This window comes from Staurois parvus, unplaced genomic scaffold (assembly GCF_062004578.1).
Source record: "Staurois parvus isolate SC_StPar_1 unplaced genomic scaffold, SC_StPar_1.0 ptg000282l, whole genome shotgun sequence".
Classification (NCBI taxonomy): Eukaryota; Metazoa; Chordata; class Amphibia; order Anura; family Ranidae; genus Staurois; species Staurois parvus.
In genome coordinates this window covers 13,917,468-13,940,947 of record NW_028318078.1, presented here as the reverse complement: position 1 = coordinate 13,940,947, position 23,480 = coordinate 13,917,468, and the positions used below count along the sequence as shown (strand labels likewise).

Genomic DNA, 23,480 nt, shown 5'->3' with positions numbered 1-23,480 from the left:
GTCCACCTCCGCCACCCGAAGAAAAAAAAAAAAAAAAAAAAAGGGAAGAAGAAGGCTCCGCTCCCAATGCTGGCCCCTGGCCATCTGCCTCTCCGCTGGCTTGACCGTTCTTCAATATGTAATGGGCGGGGCTATCACATGTGACCCCACCCCCATGTGACATTGACTCAGCATGCCCTGGTCGATGTCACACGGGGTCGGGGTCACATGGGTGATGTCACCAGGAGGCTCCGCCCTTTGCATATTTAGGAACTGTCAAGCCAGCGGAGAGGCATACGGCCAGGAGCCAGCAACAGGAGTGGAGCCTTTTTTTTTCCCCGGGGTAGTGGGCATCGTGATTGACGTTGGATCTACTTCAGGTGACATGATTTTATTTTCCTTCTTTTAATAAAGGACTTGTCAAAGAAGGTCTCCTGTCTTTTTTCACACTACACTTTCTTTTTGTGAAAGAGTAGTGGTACCATGTACCCCATACTCATTCACATGGGGGGGCTTCCAGATTCCGATAAGCGCCCTGTCCGCAGACCCCCACAGCCCAGGATTGTGGGGAAAAAAATTCTTTTACATTCAACTGTCAGTGGGGAATCCCGCTGACAGCTGAAACATCAACGCATGCTTTTCACAACTAAAATACCACATGACTTGATAAAATAACTCATGCGCTATTTTAGTAGCCTTATTTAGTCGATTCAAATGTTTTTTTTTTAAATGCTATGCGGTATCCTATCGCATACTCGGATGCAGTAAGATACCGCTTAGTGAAGTGAGCCCTGAATATGGACCAGCCAAAAAACGCATCTAAACTCAAAAATGGAAACACCAGTAAAACACAATTTTGGTGCGTTAAAAAAAAACGGCTGTGAACTCAACTGCCTGTAAACGACTATATGTAGATGGACACATAGGAAAACATAAAAGGAGAGTTCAGGGGCTGCTGAAAAAAAATGCTTAACTGCTCCTAAACATCAGTTTAGTAGCTGCAGTGTACATGAGCCCTAAGGAAGTGACAAGCATGAATTGCACCGCTGCCCATGGAAATCTCGATTTCCTGTTTTTATTTATAACTGAAAGTGCAAAGCTACAAGCTCTCCAACCTCACCGAATAGTCCCATAAAGATGCATCCATGTGGGCAAATCTGAAATAGCCAGGATATTCCAAGATACACTATGTGGCCAAACATTTGTGGACACTTGTACACTGCAGCTGCTAAACTGACATTCAGGAGCTGTTGAGAGTTTTTTTCAGCAGCTCCTGAACTCTCCTTTATGTTTTCCTATGGGTCCACGTACACACAGTTGTTTACAGTCATTTACAGGTAGTTGAGTTTTTTTTTGAACACACCAAAATTGCATGTTACCGGTGTTGCAAATGCCAAGCACTTGTAAACGCAGTTAACCGCGTTTACGTTTAGACAAGTTTTTTGACATTTCCATATCCAGATGCTGTCCAGAGCCTTTTTTTCTTCATCAAAAATGCATGCAAAGCATTTTCCATGTATTTATATGGCCCATTGCACCAGTGCAGTCAGTTCCAGGTTTTGCATGAAGGAAAAATGGTAGAACGTGCCGCATTATGCTCATGATGGGAACCATAGTGAATACAACCAGAAAAGACAGGTAATCTTAACACATACTGCTCTCTCTGCTTCTCTCAAAATGTCTGAAATAGTTAATTATTTACTATTTTTCAGTGCATTCTGGGCATTTGGGAAGGTCTCCTGAGGTTATCTTTTAGAACACTTCTAAAACGCAAACTTGCATAAACGCGGTATGCAAACGTGGCTAAACTGACGTTTTTTAACCTACGTTTTCTAGCAGTCAGTTTTCAGCGGTCAGAAGAGTTTTCCCAAATGCCCCGTGTACATGAGCCCTTAGACATTTCATTCTAAAACCATGGGCATTATTAGAGTTGCCCCCCACAGCCTACATTTTTCTGCGAAGACCTTCGCAATATTTTGGAATATGTTTGTAGGAATTTGTGCCCGTGCAGCCAAAAGCCGATACGGATGTTGAACTATAAAGCCTTGATTGCAATTAAAGTATACCTAAAGTCAAACTTTTTTTGTTTTGGATAGAGTGGAAATGTATTCAAACACGTGTAAGGCTTTATTGCTGTCTGTGCCCCCTCCTTAGGGAGATTCACCCTCTCTATTTTTCCTGTTTACCATTATCATTTAAAGTAAAAGAAAATCCCTAAATTCGGGTTGTCCCTAGAAAGTAAAAGGAGGGCAAATCTTCCAATTGGAACACTAGTTCTTGTGACCTGGGGGTCCCCCAAGGAATTTCTGTAATTTGCAGGGATTTACTCTCACTTCCTGTTTGTTTATTGGACAGGAAGTGAGCGGGAAATCTCCGCAATGGGACACAGATGGTGATAAAAAAAAATCTGACAGGGGTTATAACTCTCCCTTACTACATGTTAAAAGTGGGAGCAAACTCCCACTGGACACCTGTACCTACAGGTAAGTTTGTAATGAAGCTTACCTGTAGGTAGAAGGAATATCTCCTAAACATGCACCATTTAGGACAGGGGTCTTGAATTAAAATTTAGGGAGGTCCAGTCAGCAAAATTTCCTTCCAGCAGAGGTCCGAGTTTCGTTAGCAATATAACACATCACAGTCCCCCAGTACATTATCTTTAGCGTACCTTTCTCACTGTAGTCCCCTCTACATCACAGTCTCCTCTTTAAAGAAGTCCCACAGTTCCCCTTCACATCACTGCCCTCCTTTATATCGCAGTATCCCTTTAAACATCAAAGTACCCCCTAACACAACAGCGCCCCCATTACAACACAGCGCCCCTTAACATAACACAGTGCCCCTTTTAAAAGCAATCCTTTCCCTGCACAGTCCTGTGGTACCTTAGGCAGAGCAGAGGCACCAATTCTTCTGGGGTGTCCTCTCCTGGGCCTCCAGCCCGCCACCGATGTCATCTTCATAGTGGGCAAGAGTGGGAGGAGCTGCAGATCGGGACTGAGGGGCGGGAGCTGCCCAAGTTATGTTAACAAATGGGCGATTGCCTGGCTTGCTAATATGAAAAGACTCCCGCTGTCTGTCTCGAGCTGCAAAGAGCAGAAGTCTTTACATATTAACAAGCTCGGTAATCACCAGCTCCCACCCCTCTGTCCTGATCTGCAGTGCCTCACACCCCGCCCACTGTGTGGATGACATCGGTGGCTGAGTGAGAGGCCCAGAAGAGGATACTCAGCCGTGGCAGTGGCATGGCTTCAGTCCAGACAGGACTAATCCTCAGTCCGGTTCCGGACCGCAGTCCACTATTTAGTGACCACTGATATAGGAGATATTTAGTGTCCTTGCAGCCGTGCACATGAACTCTGTAAGAATGGCATACTAGCACAATATGATATTACCTTGCATGGAGATGATGTTTTTTTTAGACCAAGATTACTCTCAATTTAAATTTAAAAAAAAAAAAAAAAAAAAAGGGGATTTGCCTATAGTTCTACTTTAATATTACAATTTATTCCAAGAGGCATTCAGTATAGTTTACATTGAAACTTTATGCAGGACACTTCACACCAAACTTGTCCAACCATGTCTTTACTGAGCTAGCAATCACGCTGCAACAGAAAAGGGCTTCCCCAAACTATTACCTGCAGGGCTGAAAGCGCACAATTGTCTAAAACAGGTGTCAGCAACCCGCACATGCTTGCCAAGGCAGACACACAATGCCCTTTGTGCTGCCATTGCCTGTAATTGAAAGCTCACAAGGCTGGCCCACCCACCTGCCTGGTGGAAAGGCCTGTGTACACACCTACATCAGCTCCCTGCATTTCTGAAGGCTGATATCTGGTCTAAAGTGCATGTGTGGCGGCTGAATGGAGGTCTGAAGTGCATGCTTTGGAACTGAACAAGTTTTGCTTGTGCATCAGTTAATTTTTTCATACATAATAAGCAATAGTGCAGAACTATAAAATTACAATGAAGTGAAATATCAAATCATGAAAACATATGTGACACAACCATTATAAAAATAGAACTTGTGTACTAAAAACTATGCCGAAAAAAGAAAATTTAAGTCCCAACTAGGGAACCAAGAGCTAAATCAAGTAATTTTCTATATGTAACAAGAGGAGGATAGTTTGGATCCAAACAACTTCTGAACCTCTCTGTAGTAAAGCCACACACCACCTCAGTGTGAGAAAGGAAAAGGGGGGAATTACTGGATTTGAGTGAACACCAGTAACGAGTGGTCAAACAACGCTCGATATACTCCACAAGGATATCCAACTTCTCTCAGATGGTTTGTCAGAAAACCCCACCGCTGTGTTCCCACTGGTCAGTGTACAATTGGACTCATGTGGAATGACATCATAAAGAAAGAGAGAAGACGCTTCCTATAGTGTAAACCAGTAGAGTATGAAGATTTAATAAGGTAAATGCAGTTACAATGGAAGAATCATAAACAGGCACATCATATATATCGGTCGCTTTCCCAAAAGCAAGATGGCCGTAGCTAGTTTGCGCATGCGCAGTGTGTGTTCCAGCTCACACACCAGGGCAGGGCTGGAACACATGCCATTGTGCATGCACAAACTAGCTGTGGCAATCTTGGTTTTGGGAAAACAATCGATACATATGTGATGTGAAGTACTGCAAATGGAAAGTTAAACACGTTAAATATTATATAATAATACATGAATTTAAGCTTGTTATTAGAAGTACAACTATGACTGCAAAAAAAGAAAAACAAATTAATACTACGATGTAATATTATTCACTGGCGCACCAATTTTCTAAAGCTTGTAAACATGACGCCATTTAGGCCCCAGGCACACTGGCCATTTAGCTCCTGTGCCGGAGATTCCAGTACTTCCATGTAGGCAGATGTCACAGCTACACCTTTCAGCCCCACTCCTGGCAGTCTGTAAAAGTCTGAGAGGCAGAAATATGCTGCGCCTGAAAGGTTTACGTTGAGGCGCTAGTGTTTAATATCTGCGTATATGCATCCAGGGATAAATGCCCGGAATGTGGATTTCTTAAGTTCTCAGCATTCGTCCCTTGCTGCATATAGCCCTAAACACCACCCAGTACAGCATCCAGACCCTGCAGTCATCATCCCCTCAGTGACTTTTACAGGCTGCTGGCAGTGGAGCTGGACAGTATACTTGTGTTTTTCACTCATATGGAAATGCCAGAATCTCAAGCTCAGCAGATAAATGCCCAGCGTGCATGAGGCCTTAATGTGGAAAAGATTGCTAACCCCTGGATTTAAATGTCTTTGTATGCTGTAGAATTAACAGTACCCTGCACTGGAAACACCTGAACTCAATCATTTGGAGGGGTGCCCACATAGGCTCAACTATATAATGTATCATGTCACACAAGAATAAAAGCAGCCACAGCCTGGACCACATACAGTGACTGAAAAGATGACTGGACCAACCACATCTATCACTTTAATATCACAAATCATTTCACAGCAGGAGACACATTGTTCATATTAGAAACAACATGGTCTAAGCTTCCCTGTATGTTTCTTTTATTACACCATAGAACAACTCTTGCTTCACAGACATAAATACAAGCAAGATGCAAAGAAAACATTTTGCTGTAATATAAAATAGGTTTATAAAATAGTATAAAAATATAAAATAGTGATACCAAAAGGTTCTATTATTGAAAAAAAAAAAAAAAAGCGTTATGTCCTTCGCCCTGCTGAGTGCCCCCAGAGCAAGCTGCTTGCTTTGGGTGCACTCTTGCGTGCTCGTTCCTGAGCTGTGCCGTGTGAACACAGAAGCAGCTCCCTCCTCAGGGGCTGTGATTGATGGCAATGGCTCCCGCTGCTGTGTCTCAGCCAATGAGGAGGGAGAGACCCATGAGAGCCGCTGCTCCCATGCGCTGGATCAAGATAGCCCCACAGTAAAATCAGTCTGTATATGCAGTAAAGCATGCTGGTTATACTTACTGTAGAACCTAAGGTGGTAATCCTCTGCATTGTGCAAAAAGGCTGTTTGATCCTGTCTTTTCTGATCCTCCCCTTCTACTATCCCCAATCTATCTGTTGATAGTACAGAGCTCTAGGAGGCACTCTGCATATGCTCAGTTTCGTATGTATTGCTAGAGTTTTTTTTTCTTTAAGAGGGTGCAAGTGATCAGCACATAGCCAATCAGCACTGTCCAGACAAAGGGTCAGGGGTCATGCAGCCTCATAGAACAATCAGAGCAGAATGAAAACTTCTCCTTCAAGCTTTAACCAGTGCTCAGCTGGACACTGATAGAAGTCATGACTGCTGTATACTGCTGATGAGAAAAGGTATTTATTAGTTTATATTTACTAAAATAATTACATTTCCATGTTGTGTGTACTGGGGAGACCAGATAGTGTTACTAAACCGAGGACTCTGTATTCACTCTAAGTATTGGTGGGGCTAAGGGGGAAGCTGCATCCTGAAGGTTGTTTACCTTCATACATAGAATGCATGAAGGTAAAAAAAAAATCTTCAGCCTTTAGAACCACTTTAAGTCCCTATTCACACAGGGTGGATTCCATTTTGATCCACAGGGGGATCAGCGCACAGATCTATCTCAGTTTCTGCAGTGTGGACAGGGACAGAACCTGACCTGCTCTGCTTTATGGGCGGCTGGGAGTAAACAGATCCCAGCTGCTTGTTCACACCTGACTACCCTCCATTCTGCTCAACCTAAATGAAAGAGAACAGATCCTGCTTTGTTTTGTTTTTTAACAGACCTGATTGGACCCGGAGGTAGGCGGGATGCAAGTCCATTGCGATCAGCCTGTCCATAGGGATGAATGGAACTGTGAAAGGAGCCTTATTGAAATGCTCAGAAGGATAAATAATCTACATGAATATATTTTATAAAAACAGAACATCACAACTACATTATTGAAATTGAGTTTATCTAAGAAGGTGCAAGACAACCATAGCGAACACGTTGACATTTTACTCATTGTCAAACTTTTACTTAACAAATCAAAACTAACTTTGTGTTTTGTTTTTGGTTTTCATGTATTTTGTTCTCCACAAGGACTCTATTGTAGGGGATGACGCATTTGCACAGGCACAGCAGCCCATTCATTTGAAGTGGCTGCTGTACCTTTGTTACCTACAGGGAAAAGGTCCATGCCCCTTTATTAAAATGTGGCCACGAAGAATCCACATGGTGTTTTGGCAACATGAATTTACACATGTGGGACAAGCACATCACTTTTTCAAAAGGGGGGGGGGGCCCTTCTCAAAAGAGTTTTTAGTGCAGCTTTAGGAACATGTACGGCTTACATGCACTCCCGCACAAGTGTGAACCGAGCCTAAATGAATCTGTTTATACAAGAACACATTCAATTATTTCTACACCTGCAAATATTTGCAAATGATTTGCACTCATTCCAAAATGTTACTTTGGATTAAACAGCTGCTACATAATTCCCTAAGGGTGGATACTAAAGTGCAGAGTATTTCCCCTTCACCAAAACACAGCTGTAGCGATTATGAAATGAAACACAAACATTCTCAGAAAGAAGAAGACTTGTACTGTACAAGACAATGCAAGATTCTGAAAATAAATCTAAATGCTTTGTGTTAAATACTGCATGTACAATAAGCTGCTGGTTTACACTGGGAATGAGGTAATCACATTTAGGAAATCACACAAACGGAATAACAAAACTGAGTCATTATAAACACTTATAACCATAAGGCTGGGATCACACTGCCATGACCAGAAAGTCATGTGACTTTGCCATGCAACTTCGGTGCGACTTTCACGTGACATGATGAGACTTCAGCGCAACCTCAATGTCATACGGTTTTGCCTGTGGCCAATGAGAATCAGCTATTGTGGCAATTCCTTTTCCTGCACGGATATGCAGCACTGTTGGGCACTGATGAACATTGATATTCAGCACTGATGGGCACTGACAGGCAGCACTGATGGGCACTAAGGAGGAGGCAATGATGAGACTCCACTGATCTGCAGCAATCTCTCTTCAACAGATTGTGTTGTGCAGGTATGCAGAGAGAACAGCATACAGGAAGTGCTCTGTGGGAAGGGATACACTGTGGGGGATGCCTGGGGAAACGTCCTGTACAGTCGGATCACAGTCACAGCAATATAGAGGAGTTCTATGGCTACAAGTCAGATACAGGTCGGTACAGGAACCTTTTCTGAAGTTGGAGCGACTTCAGTAGTGTATATTAAGGATGGCTCTCATTCACTTAAATGAGATTTCAAATGTCAGGCAGCTTGGGGTCCGACGTGTCAGATCCCAAGTCGCGGCGGCAGTGTGAACCAACACTAAATGAAGCATAATAAAGGTACAGATGCTCTTTGATGTGCTGAAACACATCAACACGGTTTTCTATGGTCAAAGCATACACTGTCATTTTATTACATCAGCATTGCAATAGCAATATAAAGCCTATTTATTTTTGAAAATTCAATATAAGGCTTACTTGAAAAATGTCCTTTCGTGTTGCCAGTTTTGGCTGTCTGCTGGTCATCTCTTTCCTGAACTTCCTGCATTCCCTGCAGCTTCATCTCTATGGTTTAATTTAAATTTTTAAGGGCTACATATCCCATAGTACCTTTGTGCCTGCAAGCAGAGATTCCTGTATTGACTCCACCTCCTGAAACTCCTCCTTTCAGCACCTCTGTAGTTCAGAAGGCAGCCTCTGTGAAATGTGCAACACAGCAGTGCCTACTCACAGGGCATAGTGAATACGTCACAAAATTCAAGGAAATAAATGTGTGGGGATCTGCACAAAGTAAGTTTACAATTGTCAAGATCATTTATATTACTAGGAGTAGACTAGAAATATTAGAAATTCATTTTGGAAACATATGATTTTACATTTTACACGTTACAGCTGAAGTTCAGTAAAAAAAATGTTTTTTGAGTATAAAGCAAAGGATTCTGTGAATAGAGGAAGGTGATTCTGTTGTTCATCTGCCCCTCCTCCATTCACAGTCATGGTCAGGGACTTAAATTATTGCAGCCATTGGAACAAACCTATTTCTTTCAGCAAAGTTTTTCTTTAAAAGTGTCCCCAATGCTATAGCAATGTTTCCAATAAAAGATATACCTGTGAGAGGTGAATGTAAATATTCTACTAATGCTGAATCTCTGATTCTGAGAAACGACCCTCCAAAGTCCACTAGGAAACTGACATTTCCAGGACTATCAATCTCCATGGTCCATGCAGCTCCCACTTGTTTCTCCTGGTGACCCTCCATGCCACTCGAAGATGCAGTAGTGACTGAGGTTAGTAGGAGGAACCAGCAAGAAGCCTGCCGAGGACAGATGAGATTGATATTCGTGGAATTGTCTCCCAGTGGAGTTTGGAGGATAAATTCTTAGGACCATAGCAGCCTTCAGCAACATGTCATTTAGGCCTCTTTCGAATTGATGCACTGATCAACACACTCATGCAGTGGGCCATGTTTACCCACATGGGAGACACAGGTGATTCATGCAGCCAGCCAGTTAAAACTAACGGTAGGCAGACAGATTGCCTTCTGAGCCATGCATTGGTACTACACAGATGTACAAGCAGATGAGTTTGTGAAGATCTATCTGTACAGCTGTGCATCTGTCATTGACTTGCCTCATTCACATAGGGTATATGCCTCTGGACTGTGTTTACCCACACGAGGATGTACAGGTTTTCTGTGCATTCCCATGTGGGTAGTCCCATTCAAGTCAACTGGGATGCAGCAGCTGCACGGACATGGACGCTGCTTTCTGACATCTGTGCAGGTATGGGTGCACTGCCCTGAATGCACCCAGGGTGGCAGAGCCACTCCAGGCTATGAATGGACCCTAACCATATTGTTGGGATACACCCAAGTGTCTGACAGGTGGCTCCAACTCTTAGCATGCAGCTGAGAGCTGGAGCCATTTGTGCCTGCTCACTCTCCAGCCCAGCGCTCCAGAAGCAGACTGAGAACTGGGCAATCAGCTGTCATGTGATCATTTGTCAGCCTACGAGCTGACCTGGGACAGCTGCAGCATCACACTGATACTGCAGCACAGAGGTGACTATGTAGGGTTATTTTTAACCCATTCTCCTCCTTTAATATGCATTTATTTTGCCTTCCATTGATCCAACCTTCATCAACATGCTAATTCAATTTTTAATAAACCTTTACTTTTTCATTACATAACCTATTTTAGGCCAAAATAAGGACATCAGTAGAAAACTATGCTTCTTTATGTACTGCAAGCAAATTATGGTGGTGGGGAAAGAAAGAACAGAGTTCTAAGTCCTCAGCCCTGAAGCAAGCAGTGACTTTGGGAAGAGTTATGTAAACACCAAAATGCTTAATGGGTGGGTGTCAGTCTGGAAGAGTGGGTGTTCCTAGGCAGGCTGCATGTATATGGAGACTGCCCCCTAATGCTGTCATTAACTCCATTTAAAGTCCATCATGGAGTTTTTACAAGGTTTAACTCCTGGAGAAATTGAGTGACCAGGGGGAGCTCTGGAAGAGTATAAATGGGTTAAGTGGCGAGTTATCTACATTCTGCCCTGAATGAGCAAAGTGACAGTCTCTAATGTCTAATGACAGTCTACACAGAAAAAAAAAAAAACATTATTCCATTCTTATATTATCCAGGCTCCAATATGTAACAGTCTCTTGATGACCATTACCAGTCATTGTCTCCAAGAGATAGAAAAAGCAGCTGAGTGACCAAGCAAAAGTGACCTAACAAAGCAGACATAGCAGAAAACATGGAAGTGCGTTTTGGTGATGTATAAAAATATATTGTGGCAAGCTTAGAGTGCAGGAATTCATGCCGCTTAGTCAGATCTTTGTGTTCCCTTCTGTGGGTATGGCACAAGAGCAACACAATTCATAAATCATGTTTTTATCAAGAAACACACCACAGCGTCAATCTCACAAACATAGTTGTTACATACCCACATGGAATCTATGAACAAATGTCAGTTGACCAAAACTGACATAAATTATGAATAGATATAGATTGCCTTAAACACAAAAGAATATCATGTGCCGAATGGCCACACTATCTATGTAAGCGCTCTCAGTAAACAGCAGAATATAGAGTTCAAATGTCCACAACAGTAAAGGGGTGGCAGGAGATCCACAGTAGACAGCTCAAACCACAGGCAGAAACTTGATGTCAAATCAGTGATGAGACCAAACAGAGGGCCATAGAATGTCAGCATAGGATCCTCAGCTTTTGATAGGTTCAGATATTGGTAGGGGGAAGGGGGGGGTCTATGGAACATGCAAAAAGACAACCAAAATGTTTTGTACAACACATATCTAAATTTACATGGCGGGAATAGGACAGCAGCTCCGAGGGTGAGAGTAACCATCCACTGATACAGCAAATAGGTAACCAGAGGATAACTGAGCTGAGGGATGGAGAGCCAGACCGCCAAAAACCATGCCACTGGCAGCATCTGTGTGGACATTCCCCAAACACTCTGTGTTAAATGATACCAGGGCGGGTAGTGGGGTTCTGCCCTTTGTCAATGTCAGCCCACTGATCCTATGGGACTGGCTTTAAAGCTGGCGGGAGGAGGAATATTAATTCTATGCATTAACCCCTTCACGCCTAAGGGTAAAAAATCTTAACACCCAAGCACAATTTGGCAACTTTGACATTTGTTTGTAAAACCGTCCACATCAGCACAACTACTTTTTACATCCAGATGGATTATACCTTGTTGTATTTTCAGGACAAATTTGGCTTTCATTTGGTGGTAAATGGTAATGGCTATCTCCTGATTGTTTTTTTATTATCAAAGGAAGACTGACACAAAATAGTAAAAAAAAAAAAAAAAAAAAAAATTTTTTTAATTTAGCTGTGTGTTTCTTGTTACTACCATAAGCTACCACCAAAGAACAAGCCAAAATAAATTTTCCAGCTCTTGGCGATCGCAGAAATACCATATATGTGTATGTTATTTGTTGTTTGTACCCACAGTACAGCCCAGAAACAATAGTGCGCATTTTGTTTTTTTTTTACCTAAAACACACTGGAAAAAAAAAAAAAAAAAACATCCTGACCTTTAAACCTGACCTTGACCCAAATACTAACCCTGGCACTGAACTAGATCAAACCTTGATATAGGCATTTTATTTTTTTTATATTTATCTTTTCTTTTTTTAACAGTTTTTGTTTTTTTCCCCCTCTATGCAAGGAGAGAGAGAGATACAATGTATCTCCTCCATTCATAAAAAAAAAAAAAAAACAAGGGGGGTGGACTGTACAGCGACTGATCACTGTGATAGCCAATCAGAGACTATCACAGCGATCATGTGACCCGGAAATCGGGAGTCCCTGGTCCCGATCATTAGAATGGGATCCGGAACTCTCAGTGACACCCCGGTCTTTGTGCTGCGAGCGACAAGTACGCAAATATGGGGCCCCAAGGAAAAAAGCCCAGTTCTATGAGGCCGCATATTTGTGTTGCGTCAGCGGGAAGGGGTTAAGTTAAAAAAATCTTTAGGCTACATTCACATTAGTCTTATGTGGTTCGTTTAGTTCCGAATTCGAACATGTTTCATTATTCAGACATTCGGATGTCTCCAAATTTCCAAAGTACAATAGTAACGAATCTGAAATAACTAAACAAAAATCTGCCGAAATTCAAATATGAAAAGAACAGAACATAAGATAATAAAATAGTATAAAATTCAAAAACAGAAATGCATAGAATAGACAAGATAATAGAATAGAAGAGACTAGAAAATCAGAATACAATATGAAAGAATAGATTAGATCAGAAAAGAATAGAAAAAACACAATAGAAAAGAAATATAACCATCCTCCGAAATTCGAATAGATTAAACTCGAATAGAAAAAAAATAGAATAGAAAAAAATAGAAAGAATATAACTGTCTTCTGAAATTCTATTAGTATACATTTGAATAGATTAGAATAGAGTAGAAAAGATTAGAAAAAACAATAGAATAATACAGCCCTCGAAATTTCCGCTTGTATTGGGCAAGTGGAAATAAGGTGGGGGCGAGCAGCGCTGGGACTAAGGTTGTGTGGGAGGGGTGGCGGTGGGGGGCAGCTGAAAGCCATGGGAGGGAGAGGAGGAGAATCGGCTTCCAGTTGCTTCATTGAAAGTCATACAGGAGAATGCGGCTTGGCACTACCCCCACCACTTCATTGATCATCCCCGAACGTTACGTTTCTTTCTACCCCACGCTGTGTGCTCCCTAGTGCCCAGCCCCTCCCCTCATCCTCCGCACCAATAGGAGAAGAGGGGAGAGAGGCTGGATCTGCTCTGCCTCCCCCTGTGCCCACCCACACATCCTCTGAAGCTGCACAGACTGAAGTGAAATTGAACACAGAGCAGCTGACAGCTGTGATGCATCTGAGTCCAATCTCCCTTCCACCCACCCCTCTCTTCCTCCCACCTCTCCCTTTCTTCCTTCCACTTACCCTTTCCTTCCTTTCTTCCACCCATCCCTCCTTTCCCTCTGATCCTTCCTTCTACCTACCCACCCCACCCTTCCACCCCTCCCCCCCTTCCTTTCACCCACCCCACCCTTGAAATTCGAATAGAATAAATTCAAACAGAATAGAACAGTCTTCTGAAATTTAAATAGAATAATTTGAATTCAAATAGAAAAGAAGAGAAATAAATAGAAAATAGGAGAACAATAGAAAAGTAAGCATAGAAAAAAATAAAATAGAATAAAAAAATATAACCATCTTCCAAAATTCGAATAGAATAAATTAAAATTCAAATGTCGATTTGGATTTTCCAAATTCTGTCGAATTAAATTTGAATAGAATCGAATTAAAAATGAAATTAATTTTGAAAATGAATTAAACAAAACTAAATTTAAATAAATTATTTCCTTCTGCACATGTTTAATTCACATGGAGCTGAGCATTTTCAGGTGGTTTTTCAAGTGTTTTTTTTTAGCAGATTTGCAAATATTCAGTCGTTTTTCGTTTAGGCGTTTTTGCTCTGGAAATAGAAACCCATGTAGATGTGTCCTATGCACATACAACAAGAAAACCAGAATCAACCAGAAGTACCGTACCTTTCTCCTTGATGTGGGGAGCAGTGTACCTGTTCCACTAGTGCACTAAGTTTTGTTCAACTTCCTTCCAGGCTCTTATAATGAGGATCCCTGGGATAACAGATGCAGAGTGGCCACAAATGAATGTCTCAGCTTCCAGAAGCAGATTCTCCTCCTTTTTGATCACAAGATGTGTTGAAAAAGGGGAGCTGCTGTTTGAGTTGAAAACGCCTGGAAAAACTCTGCTCAAAAATGCTAATTTCCTGCTGTTCAGGCATTTTCCATTCATGTCTATGGGGACAAAAAGGCTCAAATCAGCCTGAAAAGTAGCGCATGTACTTTTTTGAGCCACAGGCATTTTCTTACAGATGACAAAATGCTCAGATGTGGACAGGAGTCACTGAAATTAATAGGATTTTACTTGTTGAGAGTTTCTGAGTGTTGAGCTTCAAGCTGGAAAATGCTCTACTGTGAATGGGGCCTTAGTATGCAACTCCTCCCCAGCCTCCCAATACTTGCCCGATCCAGTGATCTAAATGTTATTCTGGCTCCCCGCAGCCTTATTAGCTCAGATACATCAGCGGGAGCCATGGGCTCCCTCTGCTGTCAATCGCAGCTAGTGAGGATGGAGACAGGGTGGGGCCAAGCCCCATTCTGTGTGCTTTATGGACACACAGATCAGGGCTTGAGAGCGAGCACGCACGAGTGCCCCCAGAGGAAGCAGCTCTGGACTATGTCAGTTCATGGCTACATGTGCCAGTGGAACCGAAAGCAACAGGAGTCGAGAACATCGGCAGTGTATGTATAAAATTCTCTTCTCCATCTATACCTCCTCCATTGGCCAACTCATACACTCTCACGGCTTCAACTACCACCTCTATGCGGACGACACGCAAATCTATCTCTCGACACCTCACCCCCTCAGTCTCCACCCGAATCACAAGCCTACTGAACGACATATCAGACTGGATGTCGCTCCACTTCCTTAAAACTGAACCTCTCCAAAACCGAGCTCCTAGTCTTCCCCCCAGCCCACAGACCACCCCCCCCATTGACTTCTCCATCACATCCAACAATGCCACCATCAGGCCCGCCCCGCAGGCCAGAGTACTTGGTGTCATACTTGACTCCAATCTATCCTTCCAGCCCCAAGTCCAATCACTCACAAACTCATGCAGACTCCACCTCCGCAACATCGCCAAAATACGCACGTTCCTAACCCTAGAAACCACTAAGCAGCTCATCCACTCCATTATATCACGACTCGATTACTGCAACTCCCTCCTCACTGGTCTGCCCCGCCACAGGCTATCCCGACATCAGTCGATCCTGAATACGGCAGCCAGACTCATCCACCTTACCAACGGCTCCATTTCCGCCACCCCCCTCTGCCAATTGCTCCACTGGCTTCCGATTGCCCAACGGATCAAATTCAAAATCCTAACACTGGCGTACAAAGCTGTCCATCATACTGCCCCAAACTACATCACCGACCTAATATCCAAGTGCCACCTAACACGCACTCTCCGCTCCTCACAAGACCTCCTTCTCTCTAGTTCCCTGGTCTCCTCCTCCCATGCCTGCCTCCAGGACTTCTCCAGGGCATCATCCATCCTCTGGAACTCCCTACCCCAATCCATCAGTGGTCGGCAAGCCGCGGCTCGCGAGCCACATGCGGCTCTTTACAAACTTAAATGCGGCTCTTCTGTGTGCCGGGCGCCCGCTCCCCTCCCCTCCCTCCTCTCGGGCGGCCGCCCCAAAAGTCAGGACTCTGCAGCTGTCAGGATGTAGGCGGGGCAGCCAGGATGTAGGCGGGGCAGCGTGACGAACTCCTCTCCTCTCACGGTCCGCCCTGAAGACCAGAACGGCGCGGCAACACGGCGAGAGGAACGCGCGGAGCAAAGGTAAGTGAATTGACACAATATGGGGGATGTTTTACTATGGGGGATGTTTTACTATATGGGGGATGAATTACTATATGGGGGATGAATTACTATATGGGGGATGTATTTTCAGTTTTAAAAATGTGGCTCTCAAAATAAATTTCAATCGTGGTTTTGGCGAGATTTGGCTCAGTTGAAAAAAAGGTTGCCCACCACTGCATCAGACTATCACCTACTCTCCTCTCCTTTAGGCGCACCCTGAAAACCCATGTCTTCAGGGAAGCCTACCCCACCCCCTACTAATTGCCTCCCTCCTCTACTCTTCCTACCACTCCATCCCCCACAGCCATTTCCTCCTGTACCACTATCCCCTCCCTCCTACATTGTAAGCTTCAAGGAGCAGGGCCCTCGAACCCCTCATGTATCGCATTGTATTGTTATTGTACTGTCTCATGTATTGTCTCCCATTGTAATGTACAGTGCTGAGCGAACTGTTGGCGCTTTATAAATACTGTATAATAATAATAAAATAATAGGTATATAGGGCCAATGGACAGACAAAATTTAAAAAGAGAAGAGGGAAAAAAAAAAAAAAAAAAGGTACAGGAATTAAATTAAAAATAACCTGGGAGGTGACCAGAAAAACAGCATCAACCTTAGAAAAGAAAAAAAAAAAAAAAGACACAAGACAAAAAAAAATTAAATAAAAAATGGAAATGAAAAATAAACTAAAAAAGGTGGGTTTTTTATTAAATGAGAACAAAAATAAAAAGCAAAATCATTGGTAAATGAAATGTTTTTAAATGTTTATAAATTAATTACGGCAATTTTATTTTATATGAACAGTATGTGAATAAATGGAATTAATGATTTATTTTTAGTATAATTAATGAGTGAATATGATTTTATTTAATACATCAGAGCCCATTGATACAAAAAAATAACAATATATAAAACAAATTGTATCAACTGTTTTGTTTGACATTCATCTGCTATCAGATTAGTCTACCTAGCAGGTTTACACACCAACATTTGTATTAAATTATTATATTTGTTTTTTTAAATATTTTCTTTTGATGTCATGATCACACATATATTATATATATTTTTATTAATAATTTTTTTCATCCTTTTTTTATTATTATTATACATCCATTTAATTTATTTCCATTTTTAAGTTTATTTTTGGTTTTTGTCTTGTGTCTTTTTCTGCAGCCAGTGCTATAGGCTGTTTTTCTGGTCACTCCCACTTTTTATTTTAAATTTATTTTTGTCCTGTGACATTTTTCTGTCTTAAACGTTGCCTTTTCTTTGGCTCTGTATACCTATTTCTTAAGTTGGTTTCCAAAATACACTTCTGATGTTCTTAACTTCTGTTGCTTTTAGTACCGCTAGCACCTGTAGTCCAATAAACTGACATAGTAAAATGCCAGCTGGCTCTCTTTGGTAAACAGTACTCCGCAGCAATTTTAAAATTTTTCCTCCTCCTACTGGCTTAAATGCCAATCAGTGGGTTGACACTGCCAAAGGGGCAGAGCCTTGAAATGTGTAGACCCACCCACTACCCACCTCAGCATTGGTTAGACAGAGTGGTTGAGGATCATCCACACAGACACCACCAGTGGCATTGTTTCTGATGGTCTGGCTCTCCATCCCTCAGCTTAGTGATCCTCCGGTTCCCTGTTGCTGTATCAGTGGTTGGTCACTCTCACCCTCGGAGTTGCTTTCCTCTTGTCACCATGTAAGTTTGGATATGTGTTGTACAATAAATTTGGTAACATTTTACTGATCCTGTGTCTTGGCTATTGTCTTGTTAGATATAGATTGCGCTTAATAATCCACAAATGTATTAGCTATTGGATAACTAAGCAAAAAAAAAATTACATCATCTATGCTACCAGATTTCTTCACCTGAATTGACCATTTCACGCGGGCCTAAAGTGTAACTAAAAGCAAAAAACGTATTTTCTTCATTTTGAAAAGAGTAAAGAAGGGTTAAAACCCCCATCGGTCTTTTTTGACATCTGTATCCCATAGTAGGGAATACCCTACATTTCTGTCCCACAGCCAAAACAAGAAGCAAGAGAAAATTCATCCAAAATTAGGGAATTCTGGGGTGTCACCAGATCTAGTGTCCCCATTGAAAGATTTCACCTCTATTCCTGTTCTAGTATCAACACAAAATGTGGGATTGTCTTTTACTTTCACTTTCAATGAAACCAGTAAACAGTACAAATAGAGAGGGAGAATCTCCCAAACGGGGGTGCAGAGAGTAATACAACTGACAGGTCTTCTAATCCCTCTCCAGCCCAAAACTAAAATAAAAAAATAAAAAATTAAAAATTGCCTATAGTTACACTTTAAAGCTGAATTCCAGGAATTATTTTATTCTTATACTGTACCCACTGGATCACAAGTAGTAATCCATGTGTCACATCCAAAGAGCAACTGGGAATGATGGAATTTACTGTAGTAATCTGTGCTACATACATTGGATGACATTCCAATCACCACCTTGTCCAATCAGAGCCTTGTATTCACTGAAAAATACAAGGGGTGTGCTGAATGATTGAGGTATAGGAGCAAGCGACTCCCTGAGTTCAAAGGGTAAGTGGCTCCAGCAACATCTGGAACAGGACATCGCTGATTATATGTAGCATCCCTAGAGGTGTTATGGATGTGTCACCAATGGAAGTTTAAAAAAATAGATTATTCCTGGAGTTCAGCTTAAGCCTTCATGTTGAAGGTTCCTTATTTTATAGACTGGGCATTTAGACCATGTGTCAATTTTCTGGACTTTTGTGTGCCCGGGAGACACAGTGTCCAGCCACAATGCCTGCAACATGTCAAGGTCTACGATGGGCTGAAATACAGAGTGGTACTCACATTTAGGGACATATGTCCCTGAATGCAGAGGGCCCTAAACAGGATTTCCACACAATACAGCAACCATCCACAGTGTATTTTAGCTTGTCATAGACTTTGCAGACGCTGCACCTGTCCCTTCTGAGTGCAGGAAAACTCTGGGTTTTAATGCACAGGGTCTCTCTAAATGTCCAGCATTCATGCTGTCATATTGTGAAGACAATGCAGCATGGAAGCTCTAAGACTTCGGTCAAAGCAGGAGTGTGACTCCATGGCTTATGGAGCAGAATAGGAAAAACTCTAAGAAGGGAAATTATAAGCTTCTTCTCTGGAAAATGTAAGAAAGCACACCCGCCTCCAGTCACAACTGAAATATCAACTTCATGAGATCTATCCCTTGGAGAAACCTGGACACTATAACCAACTTAACATCAGTGTACATAACATTTATAGCGTAGATAAAATAATCAAATAATCTAGACAGAATCCAGATCCAGGAATGCCCAGTCAATGCCTTACATTTTGTAAAATGTTAGTGTGCTGCTCTAAATAATCACCAAACTGAAGTGACTTCAATATGTGACTACATGCACTCATTAAACCACTTTTGCATATATACTAGGATATAAAAAGTGTCACAATTCAACAGTTACTCATATATCAATAATAACGTGATAACACATAAAACATGGGATCCCAGAAGAAGTCATGTGACCGATGACTATACAGGTGGATGGAGCCGGGTGACATAAGTACTAGGGAACAGTTTTGTGTTATCCCTGAGTGGCGCCATGAGCTCACCATTGGCCTTTTGCAGCTTCCATGTGCCTTGCCAACTGCATTCTACTGCTCTACTTCCCTTCACCACCTACAATACGCCTCTCAACTAATTTTACCGCCAAAATTTCCCCCACCACCAACCTTATTACTAAACCTTTCTCCACCTATTAGCTTTTTTTTCTCTCCTACTCCCTAGCCAGCTGCCAACTTTGTATCAATCTTCCCTCACCACCTACAAACTTTATCCCACTCTCATGCCCACTAACAACTTTATCCTGCCCTTTCCTTGCCTCCTACCATATTTGTCCCAATCTATCCTCCCTACCCACCTACCAAATATGTCCTATTCTGCCCTCCCTCGCTACCTGCTAACTTTGTCCCAGTCTTCCCTCCCTCACCACCTACCAACTGTGTGCCACTCTTCCCTCCCTCGCCATCTACCTACATTGTTTCACTCTTCCCTCTCTATCCACCTACCAACTTTGTCCTACTCTGCCCTCCCTCGCCACTGGCAAACTTTGTCCCAATTTTCTCTCCCTCACCACCTACCAACTACATGCCACTCTTCTCTCCCTCTCCACCTACCAACTACGTGCCACTCTTCTCTCCCTCACCACCTACGTGCCACTCTTCTCTCCCTCTCCACCTAAAAACTACGTGCCACTCTTCTCTCCCTCACCACCTACGTGCCACTCTTCTCTCCCTCTCCACCTAAAAACTACGTGCCACTCTTCTCTCCCTCTCCACCTACAAACTATGTGCCACTCTTCTTTCCCTCTCCACCTACAAACTTGTATCTTCACATAATCACCTACCTGGCCCTTTTCTCTTCCTCATACATGTCCTGCACCTTCAACCCCCTGATGACCTAACTTGTCTTATCTCCTCCCCCTAACCACTTACCTTGCCCCTTTGTCTTCCTCCTATATACTCTGTACCTTTCACCCCCAGTATGACCTACCTTGTATCTTCTCCTCCCTCTAACCACTTACCTTGCCCCTCTTCTTCCTATATGCTCAGCCCCTTTCCATCCCCTTCCATGTACCCTGTCCATCCTCCTACAACCTTCCTCCTAGGACACCTTCTCCTCCCTCCCACCCCCTTCTTCCTAGGAAACCTTCTCTCACCCTCCTACCCCCTTCCTCCTAGGACACCTTCTCCTCCCAAGACACCTTCTCTCACCCTCCTACCCCCTTGCTCCCAAGACACCTTCTCCTCCCTCCCACCCCCTTCTTCCTAGGAAACCTTCTCTCACCCTCCTACCCCCTTGCTCCCAAGACACCTTCTCCTCCCTCCCACCCCCTTCCTCCTAGGACACCTTCTCCTCCCAAGATACCTTCTCTCACCCTCCTACCCCTTCCTCCCAAGACACCTCTCACCCTCCTGCCCCCTTCCTCCCAGGACACCTTCTCTCACCCCCTTCCTCCTAGGACACCTTCTCCTCCCAAGACACCTTCTCTCACCCCCTTCCTCCCAGGACACCTTCTCCAACCCCCTTCCTCCCAGGACACCTTCTCCAACCCCCTTCCTCCCAGGACACCTTCTCTCACCCCCTTCCTCCCAGGACACCTTCTCTCACCCCCTTCCTCCCAGGACACCTTCTCTCACCCCCTTCCTCCCAGGACACCTTCTCTCACCCTCATCCACTACAACAGCCCCCATGACTCCTCAGGACTCTCTTCCGATTCCTCGCCTTGTCACTCCCCTCCAGGTATTCATTTCAGCCAAAAACTTCCCAGAACTCCCCTGTTCACTTACCTGCCAGGCTCTGCGGGACTCCAGGTGCTGCGGGTCCGCTCTTCTACAAGGAGCCGGTGTAAGAACTCTTCCTTATTCCGCTCTGAGTGAGAGATGAAGTGGGGCTCCCCCTCCCTGCCCGGCTACACCCTCCTCCTCCCCGGCCCCTCCCCCACCCTCCTCTCACTCGGTGCACCGTCTCCTGTCAGTCCTGGCGCCCTGCGGTCCCCCTCCGGCGGACTGTCCTCTCTGTACGCTGAGTCCTCCGTGTATCCTGTGAGGGAGTTACTGTAACTTCTGCCTTGTCCTGGTTCTTCTATTTCCTCCTCAGTCACTCCTCCTTCTCCTCTCCGAACTTCACCTTCCTCATTCCTTCTCCTCATCACATGTCTGCAGACATCCCTCCTTCACCTGAGGAGATCAGGCCGCCAATCACCGGCTGGAACAAGGAATCGGCCGCTACATTTCACTGATTAATCTTCACATTAATCTCCGTATGGACTGTCCTGGATACAATTAATGAGGGGAAGCCTGGTGTGTGTGACTGGGATGGAGCCAGGGCCGCCTTTCCTGAGCTCCCCTCTCTTCTCTCCATGTCCAGGGCTGGCAGCTGCCCTGTGGGGGCCGTTCACACTCTGCTATAGATAAGCTGTTTTTATCGGGACTTTCTGTTTTATTTAAAAAAATGTAGGTCTGAAGATGATGTAAAACCCCTAAAAGATTTTATATATTTTTTTAATGCAGATACCCTGGCAAATAAATCACAGTAGTTCCAGCTTTTTCTGTCACACTGTTTTAGGCCTCATTCACACAGTTGTAAATATTATACTGATGATAATACATGTGTTTTTTGGGAGAAAGGTTCCTGTGTAATGATCAGAAAACACGTTTGTAGACGTGTCTGCGTACTAGACGTGCAATTAATTTTGTTACGCATCGAAATTTGGATGAAATTTTCAATGCTTCTGAATCACGATGGTAATGAATTTCAACTAATCCGAAATAAGCTGTAATGAAAACAACAAATTCATTTGTTTCATTCGGATGACATGATGTGTGATAGTTTGGGCCTTTTATTAACCACTTGTCCTCCAGAGGATTTACCCCCCTCCCTGACCAGGCCTTTTTTTGCAAGACAGCGCTGCGTTACTTTGACAATTGTGTGATCATGAAATGCTGTACATAAATGAAATTTGTCATTTTTTTTCCTGCAAATAAAGCTTTCTTACAGTAGTATTTGATCACCTCTGCGTTTCTTATTTTTTGGGCTTTAAATAAAAAAAAGACTGACCATTTTGAAAAAAAAAACAATATTTTTGAATTTTTGCTAAAAAACACATCCAGTAAAAAAATTAAAAAAATCTAAAATTGTCAAATTTAGGCCAAAATGTATCCTGCTACAGAGAAGGAAATTAGTATTTGATCCCCTGCTGTTTTTGAATGTTTGCCCACTCACAAAGAAATGATCAGTCTAAAAATCGAATGGTAGGTGTATTGTAATACAGAGACAGAATAGCAACAAAAAATTCAAAAGAAATGCATGTCTAACAAAGTATGCACTGATTTGCATGTTCATGAGGGAAATAAGTATTTGATCCCCTTCACAAAACATGACTTAGTACTTGGTAGCAAATCCCTTGTTGGCAATCACAGAGGTCAGACGTTTCCTGTAGTTGGCCACCAGGTTTGCACACATCTCAGGAGGGATTTTGGCCCACTCCTCTTGGCAGATCCTCTCCCAGTCATTAAGGTTTTGTGGCTGACGTTTGGCAACTCGAACTTTCAGCTCCCTCTACAGATTTTCAATCGGATTAAGGTCTGGAGACTGGTTAGGTCACTCCAGGACCTTAATGTGCTTCTTCTTGAGCCACTCCTTTGTTGCCTTGGCCATGTGTTTTGGGTCATTATCATGCTGGAACACCCATCCACGACCCATTTCCAATGCCCTGGCTGAGGGAAGAAGGTTCTCACCCAAGATTTGATGGTAGATTGCCCCATCCATCGTCCCTTTGATGCGGTGCAGTTGTCCTGTCCCCTTAGCAGAAAAACTATCTCAAAGCAGAATGTTTCCACCACGTTTGACATTTGGGATGGTGTTCTTGGGGTCGTAGGCAGCATTCCTCCTCCTCCAAACACGGCGAGTTCAGTTGATGCCAAAGAGCTCGATTTTGGTCTCATCTGACCACAACACTTTCAACAAGTCCTCCTCTGCATCAT

General features: G+C 43.2%; 1 protein-coding gene across 2 annotated transcripts in view; it reads right to left on the bottom strand.

Annotated features, from left to right (window-relative positions):
• The window catches only part of PRKCD (protein kinase C delta), a 128,960-nt gene extending 107,537 nt beyond the window's left edge, over positions 1 to 21,423 (bottom strand). For both annotated transcript variants that reach the window (XM_089681963.1, XM_089681965.1), the window contains exon 1: positions 21,285 to 21,423. The gene's annotated coding sequence lies outside the window, so the exon portion shown is untranslated. The remainder of the gene's footprint in view (positions 1 to 21,284) is intronic.
• Positions 21,424 to 23,480: the final 2,057 nt, after the last annotated feature.